This window comes from Impatiens glandulifera, chromosome 6 (genome assembly GCF_907164915.1).
Source record: "Impatiens glandulifera chromosome 6, dImpGla2.1, whole genome shotgun sequence".
Taxonomy (NCBI): domain Eukaryota; kingdom Viridiplantae; phylum Streptophyta; class Magnoliopsida; order Ericales; family Balsaminaceae; genus Impatiens; species Impatiens glandulifera.
In genome coordinates this window covers 19,011,841-19,022,854 of record NC_061867.1, presented here as the reverse complement: position 1 = coordinate 19,022,854, position 11,014 = coordinate 19,011,841, and positions in this window count along the sequence as shown.

Genomic DNA, 11,014 nt, shown 5'->3' with positions numbered 1-11,014 from the left:
GTTAGAGACTAAAACCGTTCTTAGCACTGCACAACCTGTCACAGACTCTTGAACCGGGTTCAAGGGCGGAAATGTCTGCTTCAGGTTGAAGCAACGTTTGCGACTTTAGATGATGTTTAAGAAGGAGTCGATTTAATGGAGGTGAGTGACCGGTTTTAGAGGAACGATTAGTTTGCGGTTTACGTTTAGAAAGAGAGGGAAATGAAAGCGAATGAAAGAACACGAGAACAAGGAAATTGTTTAATGGATTTCGAGCAAACCCTCCTAACGTCACCCCTTCTTCTCAGGTTATGAGAAGGATCTCCACTAACTCTTTAGAGTTACAATCAACACTTCCGGTCGAGCCCAACTTCGCTACTCGCCGGTGACACCCAAACTCACACTTTGTTTGTAATACAACAACTCAACACAATATCACACGAATGACTTCCGGTTTTAGGCAAACCGGTTTTAGAATAGTAACACTGTTTAATCTCTCTAGAATTTAATGCTTTGATGCTTTGTTTTCGTAATCCGTCACTTGCCACTGCCTTGTGCATTAAATGAAGACGATCCGCTTCCTTTTATAGCTGCAGTAGCTAACGCTACTTTCTTTCTCTCTTCTTCTGGATTGGTTGATCGTCATCAGCGCCTGTTTGCAGAAGGTTGCTTGTACGCTTCAACTTCCTCAACACCTGGCATTCATGCAGGTGACTCGGAACATATGATGACATAGCCGGTTTTCAGATTGATACACGGTTGAACATCCGCTTCCGGTCGTCAGCATCGGATCAACAAGGCATCATTGTTTTTCCCTCACATGCTTCTGATCGGATCCGATCTTCTTTTATTCTTTCAAGACACGTTTCTTCCGTCATGGTACGTCACTCCTTGAGATTTGAATCTTCTGACTTTTGATCTGTACTTTCCGTTTCTGTGTCTTGTGCATTATGATCCGGTTGGAGTGAAATCTTTTGGTTCTTCGTTAACCCGTGCTTTGAGAGAGTGAAGTCGGTTCCGGTGATCCTTATCTTGATCACTTGAAGCCGGTTTTCTCTTTGAAATGGTAGCAACCGGTTCTTGACCACAAGTTTCCGGTTCCGGTTTGTTAAGTACCTGCACATGAAATTTAACTTCTGTTAGTTTGTCTGGCCGTTCCAAAATTAATCTACTTAATTTTTCTATCAATTTTCTACCTTTTTTGATTATTTAGATAAATATTCAAAAATTGGTAATGTGGTAGCCGGTTTTAAGAAAATTAACTTACTATAATTTTTTTCTATCACAATATTGTTCAACTTTCTCGTCTTCTTCTTCAAAATCCCAGAAAATTATCATTGCTATCATCGGATCATCGATGGTTAGACCCAACAAGAATTCTTTGATAAACGCTTGATCGTCAATTTAGATCATATGGACCTTTTGATTTGGTAGTGGGTTCTTCTTCACTTTTGGCTTGGGAATGATGTTGTTGTCGATTAAGTATTAGATTTTCTCTTTCAACATGAAACAATAATCGATATGGTGGCCCTTCATCTGATAGTATTCATAGAAGGTGATCTCAAATTTCTTTAAATACGTTTGATATTTTCTAGGTTCCAATGGTACTATCAAATTCATTTTCTTCATCATTTCTAAAGTTCGATTTGGCATCATGCCCAATTCATCATATTCTCTTGGCCTCCTTTCTTAAATAAATGACAACTCTTGTATTTTACTACTTGCCTCTCCCTTTACTATTGTTTGGTTGCTCATTGTCTTGGGCTCTTGACCAAATTTGATGACCGCGAAACATTTTAATAATAAAAATTCAAATTTTTAACTCACTAATCTATATATGTATAATGATGCTTAATTTTTAAAGTGTCTGGATTGCCGGGTCGAGAGCTGTGGTTAATTAGGATATATGTGAGAGTAAATGGATACTTGGGTCGGATTGTGGGTTGACCCGCCCATAAATTTAAAACGGTTAAAAATAAATTTAAAAATGTTATTTGTAGGTTTCGAACTTGCAACCTAACAAAACAAGTACAACCCTTTAACCAACTAGGCTAACAACATTTTATATTTAAGATTCAACACCAAATTTGATGAACGCGAAACATTTAATAATAAAAATTCAAAATTTTAACTAACTAATCTATATAATCTATATATGTATAATGATGCTTAATTTTTAAAGTGTCTGGATTGTCGGGTCGAGAGCTGTGGTTAATTTGGATATATGTGAGAGTAAATAGATACTTGGGTCGGATTGTGGGTTGACCCACCCATAAACTTAAAACGGTTAAAAATAAATTTAAAAATATATTTGTAGGTTTCGAACTTGCAACCTAACAAAACAAGTACAACCCTTTAACCAACTAGGCTAACAATATTTTATATTTCAGATTCAACACCAAATTTGATGAACGCGAAACATTTTAATAATAAAAATTCAAATTTTTAACTAACTAATCTATATAATCTATATATGTATAATGATGCTTAATTTTTAAAGTGTCCGGATTGCCGGGTCGAGAGCTGTGGTTAATTTGGATATATGTGAGAGTAAATGGATACTTGGGTCGGATTGTGGGTTGACCCGCCCATAAACTTAAAACGGTTAAAAATAAATTTAAAAATGTTATTTGTAAGTTTCGAACTTGCAACATAACAAAACAAGTACAACTCTTTAACCAACTAGGCTAACAACATTTTATATTTAAGATTCAATACCAAATTTGATGAACGCGAAACATTTTAATAATAAAAATTCATATTTTTAACTAACTAATCTATATAATCTATATATGTATAATGATGCTTAATTTTTAAAGTGTCCGGATTGCCGGGCGGAGAGCTGTGGTTAATTTGGATATATGTGAGAGTAAATGGATACTTGGGTCGGATTGTGGGTTGACCCGCCCATAAATTTAAAACGGTTAAAAATAAATTTAAAAATGTTATTTGTAGGTTTCGAACTTGCAACCTAACAAAACAAATACAACCATTTAACCAACTAGGCTAACAACATTTTATATTTAAGATTCAACACCAAATTTGATGAACGCGAAACATTTTAATAATAAAAATTCAAATTTTTAACTAACTAATCTATATAATCTATATATGTATAATGATGCATAATTTTTAATGTGTCCGGATTGCCGGGTCGAGAGCTGTGGTTAATTTGGATATATGTGAGAGTAAATGGATACTTGGGTCGGATTGTGGGTTGACCCGCCCATAAACTTTAAACGGTTAAAAATAAATTTAAAAATGTTATTTGTAAGTTTCGAACTTGCGACATAACAAAATAAGTACAACCCTTTAACCAACTAGGCTAACAACATTTTATATTTAAGATTCAACACCAAATTTGATGAACGCGAAACATTTTAATAATAAAAATTCAAATTTTTAACTAACTAATCTATATAATCTATATATGTATAATGATGCTTAATTTTTAAAGTGTCCGGATTGTCGGGTCGAGAGCTGTGGTTAATTTGGATATATGTGAGAGTAAATGGATACTTGGGTCGGATTGTGGGTTGACCCACCCATAAACTTAAAACGGTTAAAAATAAATTTAAAAATGTTATTTGTAGGTTTCGAACTTGCAACCTAACAAAAACAAGTACAACCCTTTAACCAACTAGGATAACAATATTTTAAAGAAGCGATAATATATATATATTTGTTTTGTCGTGGTGACTAAAATTATAGAAGCGATAATATATAATTTCATATATATGGATATATATATATATATATATTAATTTTGGTTTAATATAATATATTTGATATACATTGTTCAATTGTATCATTAAGACTTACTTAATTTGATATTTTGAAATCAAATAATTACAAAAAAAAGTCTTGTTTGATTTGAGAATAATGTGTCAAACATGTTGATATTATGGGATGCAAACGTGCAACCAAAAATAAATGTTTAAGTGACTTCGGTCAAAGATGCTTGAAACATTATGATTTCTTTTGTAGAAATTATGTGATACGGTGAATATTTATTTGATTAAATATTCTAATTTCTTTTATAGAAATGAAGTGTTAAAATAAATATTTTAATTGATTAAATATTTTTAATTTCTTATGTAAAGATTATGTGAAGAATGATTTATAAATGAATAAACATTATAATCTCTTGTATAGAAATTAATGTTTTATTAAATTAAATATTTATAATATTGTTATCTTATTCAATGTATGATAAGTATAAGTTGTATAACAAAAGAAATTTATAAAAGAATTGTGTGACAATTTCTTGATTAGAAAATCATTTATTTAAATCATACAAATGTGTGTGCATTAAAAAGGATACCAACACGAATGTCGGGGCAAATATTTTTATTGATTATAACACAAAAATAATTGTGTATATTATGATAAATAAAAATATAATTTATTATTAGAGAAATATGTTCTCTATAAAAGATAAAGTTGCGCAACTTTACAAAAAGAAAGAAAATAACAAGAAAATGTGTTGTTTATATTTGCTGAGTTGGTGCTCAAATCAATATTTAAAATTTGAGGATTTTGAAATCAAGAAACGTGTCATATTTTGACATTACTTTCATAATTTTTTTAAAGAATCAATGTCTTCAAAAGGATTTTATGAAATAAATGAAAATGAAAGTTTATAAAGTCTTGATATGACTTATAACAAATTTTATAATAATGATTTGAAAATTTGATCATACTTTTATTAAAAAGTGGATGTGACAATTATATATATCAAGAAGACAATGAAAATTATTTCATTATGTGTTTTTTGTACGATATTTTTATCGTTGAAAATTACGATAAAAATGATTAAATCAATTAAGGATATGAATTGCACTACACGAAATATGATGTTGTTATCAAATGATATATTGATATTATTAAATGAAAGACTTTATGTCTAAAAGTGAATATGTTTACACTTAGAAGTGCAATCTACGTATGGAAACCTTCTAAGAAACTTATGATGGATAGATTAAACGTTATAATCTATATTTTTGACTTATGTCGAAAAATAAACTATTTTATGCAAAATATATAATCGTTTACACGAAGGCAGAATAGTTCAAAGACATTTTGTCTACTAGTTAGCCAAGTAAACAATATTTTCATAAAAAAAACAATTAATTGATAAGCATGTACGAATGACTGTGCTTCTTATTAGTAGATGTTCCAAGGTTAACTAAGAATGTACCAACATAAATTTCTAATTATTGTGATAGTAATTTGAAATTGGACAAGCTTAGAGTCAATGACAAGTCTAGACATGCACATCTTAGACATAATGTCATTAAACTATACTCTCTAATGGAGTTATCAAATTTGACTATGTAAGTCAAAAATAACATTGTGGATCCACTAATCAGATTATTGAATAGAGAGATAGTTTGAAGTCGTTTGAAATATTAGCCTACTATAAATTGGTATGAAGGAAAACCCAACCTATGCAGGCTGGAGATCCCAAGAACTATGTTCAATGGAACAACCTAATTATACGGACTTGGAAAGTTATTGTTGAGGATTAATCCTATAACGAAACAATATATATTTTGACGAGGATAAGTATATCGATTCTAATGATTCTTTGTGAGCAAATAGATCACCTATGTGAGGGAGAAGTGGAGCCGTTTCGAAAGAATTGCACGGCTCAATTCTAGACCCTCTCACGGAACTAGGCGCGTGTTTCAGTACCAAAACGGACACAACCATGAGAGCTTGACATGTATCAGGGAGAATTCTATGTGAAAGTGTGTAATCGTTTACAAAAATGGTTGAATAGTTCAAGAACATCGAGTCTACTAATCGGCTAGTAAAGTTATATATTTTCATAAAGGAATGTTTAAAGGGTTTTACACCTACCTATCCTATGTAGAATTCAACTGTTGAACCTTTCACCGGATTAATCTTTCAATTTCCATTAATGAATGGAAATTAGAATATGGGTAATAAAATTAAATCAAATTCACATTAAATTCAAACGTAAATTAATGGGTGAAATTTGATCCAAATGTATAAATTAATTTGAATTAATTAATTAAAAATGCCTTGATGACCAATTGACAAAATGTTGTTAATCCCTAGTGTAACGTACATGAGTTTATTATTATTATTAATTGTTTGATAATTTAATATTATTATTAAAAATTGAAAAAACCATGTAACGTGAGTATTGCAAAATAAATGTCTTAATTAATTTTGACAAATAATTACCCTTCATTAAGAAGAAATATTAAGGCAAATGAAGAGGCAACCAATGTCAGCCCGTTGGATTAATTGATGATTTAATGAACAGTTTATTATTTCAACAATGTAAATAGGCATTCTATCCCACACCATCTCATATCTCTTTTTCACTCATTCCATAATCTCTCTAGAATTTGAAAAGTTTTTTTTCTTTGTTTTCTTGAGTGTTTTCGAGTTCTTCACTCAGTCGAGTGTTTTTCAAGTTTTTGGCTCGTCATATTTCCATTGAAACCCGGTGATTAATTCAGGTATTTTGTCAAGTTCTCTGTATACTGATTCCAGTATTGAATCACTACTGGATTCGTTGTACCTTGAGAGACAGCCATCTACGATAAGCTCCAGCACAAACGAGAGATGATGAAACTGTTTTAAAGGAAATGTGTCTAACACATGCCTCGAATCAACATCTCAATCGGTGATTTCATTCTTCATATATTTTATTTATTTCATTTATTTGTACATTATTTTATATATATTTCTGTAATTTATTTCAAGACAAGATATCTAACAGATTCCTCATCCCACTAAGGATTTGAGATGAAGGTAAATTAAGAGGCGAAAAATATTGAGTTGAATTAACATTTTAAGATGTCGACCATTTTTTGACATTACAAAATATAAGAAAATATGTTGTTTGGTATAAAATAGAACTAAACAGGCCTTAAGAAATCTTTGAATTTTTGAAATTGAAACTTTTAAGTCAAAAGTGGATCTAAGTGAATTCCAGAGGTCAATCTGGACATGATCTGAATGTTCAGGGACTGGAATAATTATAATTAATAAAAATAAATTGATATCGAAAGTTTGAGGTTGAAATTGGAAGTCAAAAAAGTTTAGAACTCAATTAAAGGGAAGTTGATGTTCTAAAAGCATAATTATTTTAACTTATTTAAAATAAGTTAGAATAAAAGAGAAGAAGCAAAAATTGACCGTTAACAAGGTCAGGGGCCACAAAATGTTGAAGGATGTTAGACATATTATTGTTGAAAACATACTTGGGCTCTTCTTCCTCGTGAACTTCATCCTGTGATGGCAAAGCCCTAGGCAAATAATTTCATCAGTGATGCTCCAATCCAGACAACTCCGGGAGGTTCGTCCTCATAGTCATGCGGTTCATTTTCTAGAGATTCCGATACATAAACATCGACAATGTCTGGATCTCTTTCTTCAACAAACGAACGCAAGATATAATTCTGATGATGAGTAGTAGACATCATTAAGGTTTGTCGATAGGTGACACACGTCAAGTTAATTAATTGTGTGAGAGGCTCTTTCACCTCATCCGTCAAGTTAATTAATTATGTGAGAGGCTCTTTCACCTCATCGCGATATGGTGAATGATGTACGAAATCAAACTCAAGAAAATCATTATTTGTGTCTTCCTTCGCAGATTAATATTTCAGCAGTGTCGGCCCGCAATGTTGGGATGCCCTAGACCCACATTTTTTATCTCATAAAAATAAAAATTTTGTTTTAAATAAAGAGAAGATGAAAAGTGTCTACCACGAACACTTTCGTTTGGAAACACATCATTTTCTTTTATGATCTTAATTGGACCTCGAACAACTAACATTATCTTCATTTTGTCGTTAATACTTCCTCACATTCCCGGATCGTAGTTCACATCTTTAATAACACATTTATCCTCGTAACCCTTGTTAACACCTTCCTCTTCCTCATCATTTTCTCTATCAACACATTTTTCTTCATTTTAATTTTCTTCATTAACACCTTGATACTCATTTTTTCATTGATACATTGATCTCTAATATTATCCTTTGTAAGTGGTTCAAAACCTCATATTGAAAAGTATCATCTTCTTCATTATCACATTCATCTCTAATAACATTATTTTATACATCACTTATTTCTTTATCTCTAATAGTGTTATTTTCTCTAACACTTATGTCTTCATTTCTAAGATTCGAACTCGCAGGGATAGAGCTTTGATTTTTTGCATTGAATAATTTAAAAATCGAGCGCACCAATAACTTTGTCATTGCATCATTTCGTCGTTTGATTATTCTATTATAAGATCTAGAAGTTTTTTATTGAAATGGACGAAACCTAACTCTATTTTGATTTATATTCTTCGTCATAACTCAAAAAATACATATATTAAAATAATTAATTTTTATAAAAATTAACAAATAGTAATTCAACAAACATGTTATGACATTATTTATATAGAACATAATTTTAAATCCTAACTTATAAACTTATAATCTAATAACTATCATATTAATTATTAGTTTTCTAAGTAACAGAGACTAAGTATTTTAAAACTAAATTTCTAATTTTCTTTGATTGATACTAAATAACTAAAATTTATCATAAGCATTAAGTATTAACAATAACATATTAATTATTAAATACCTAATTCAAAAAATCAATATAGTTATAATAAAATATTTAAGTATATAAATTAAAAGATGATTAGAAAAATGACCTTAGAAAATTTGAGAACTAATTCAAAAATTAAAATTAAATTAATAAAGTTAAAATATATTATGTAAAATTTATAAGTAAGTATAAAAAGTTTATATAATTTATAAGAATATATATTAATTTAAGTAGTTTATAAAATTTAAAAGAAAATATATTAGATTAAGAAATTAGGAAAGAATAATATAAAATAATTAGATTGTGATGGTCTTTAAAATATAGAAATAGAAATAGAAATAGAAATAGAAATAGAAATAGAAATAGAAATAGAAATAGAAATAGAAATAAAAATAGAAATAGAAATAGAAATAGAAATAAAAAGAAAAAGAAAAATAGAAATAAAAAAAGAAAAGCTAAAAAAAAGTTTAAAAAAAGTTACCCGTTTAAAAAGGAAAGAAAAGAAAAGGTAAAAAATATTACAGTTATTTTTTTTTTAATAAGAATTGGGCTACCCATGGGTTTGTCGGGCTTGCCCTTGTATTTTCAGTAACAACGGATTTTGCTAAGAGAACTTACATCATCCTGACCTTTGATCATCACGCTTCGATTTGCGTTTTCTCTAGAGAGCAAGAGCATCTGTGAATCATGAATTCACAACCTCCGTATTCAATCAGCAAATGACGATGAGCTCGGCGAACGTCGATCTAAGGTGAGAGAAAATGTTAACCTAACCTAGTTCTTTCTCTTGACTAACCACACATATTTCTAACTTAGCTAGATTCTACCGGGAAGGGGTAACCAAATTAATCAAACTATCGATCACATAACAATATCATTAACTATGAAGTTTGAAGATCAAAGTAATTCAAAATCGTGTTTGATCAAGGATTCCTTTTGTTTCATAATTTTTATAATCTATAATTTATTTTTTATTTTTGAATGTTTTTTTATTGTGTAATTAATGTTGATTAATCAAATAGTTTGATACTCTTAAAAAAAAGATAAATATGATAAGTAATATATATGGAATGTTGAAAAAGACAAGTGAATAAGAGAAGGGGAGTACTACATTCTACCAAATAAGTAAGCACATCACAAAACTATTAAAGACAAAAGCGAAATGAATATAAAGTTGCACTTGAGATGATCAAATATACGTTCTTATTTTTATAGATAGATTGATCATAGAGAGATAGATAGATATGTCTTTATATAGTAATTAGGGATAATATATATATTTATTCAAGGAGAAGATGAAATAACTTAGACATTCTTTCGTTGTTTGATGGGTTCCTTTTGTGCATTGAAGTAAACAGTTGCAACCGGAACTCCCAAGTATAAGCGATGAGAGAAAGCTCTAGTGTTGAAGTTGGCTCTGGTTATGATATTTGGCTTCTCAATAGTTTGGTCCACATATATGGACTGTCTAAATAGTACTAGAATATAACGGTGAATTCCAACAGCTGGGCATGGCGCCATGTATGGCACTATCTCTTTTCCTGCATTTTTAGTTTACCCACAGTTCAGTGGGTGAGGCAAAGAATTCATATTTTTAAGGTTATGAGTTTGAATCTTCACACTTTGAACTTCAATGTTTAGTTGGCTAATTACATTTTAAGGTTACACAAAACGAAATTAACGCACCTTGACCAGAATCGGTACCTCCAGGAATGTTGGCCACAATCCTAAAAGCGTGAAACAAAACATTAGTATACGGAATTGATGAACTCTTTTTACTAGGAAAAAAAATCAATGTTTGGAATGGGATTGGATCCTCTGTTATGGGGACATGTTCCCCTCACATGGGGAGGGAAAAACAGTCATTTAGAAAGATTTTTTCCTATTTGAGATGGAATAGGAACAAGATCCCATAATAGCAACCTGAAGTGGTTTGGAATACCCAAAGGAGTATATCACATTTTTTTATATGAGTTTGCTATTGTTGCTCTTTTAATGTTGAATGCATATTGATCGTAGAAAGATGTAGTTAGTATGTTCTTATTAAAACAAATCTTAATGGAATAATTGTTGAATAAAATGTTTAAGTAAGATGTTTAAGACTTAGAGCTTGTTTAATCTTTAATTATTTGAGAGTTTTTTTTATTTTATTTAACTAATCTTGTTTGATAAAAAATGTAAATTATTTGAGTGTTTAATTCGTTTAATATCTAAAATATTATTTTATTTTTATATTTAAAATTAATAAAAGAAATAAAATATGAATATTTTAATATTTATAATTGATTAAATAAGTGATTTAATATTTAGAATGATAAGAATAAGATATGTACGAAAATTTTTAATTAAAAGAAATTAGGTAAATTCTCAAAAAAAAATCAAAAGTCAATATTTATATAAACCAGTTCCAAGTATGGACAAGATTTGTGTTAATAACAACTTA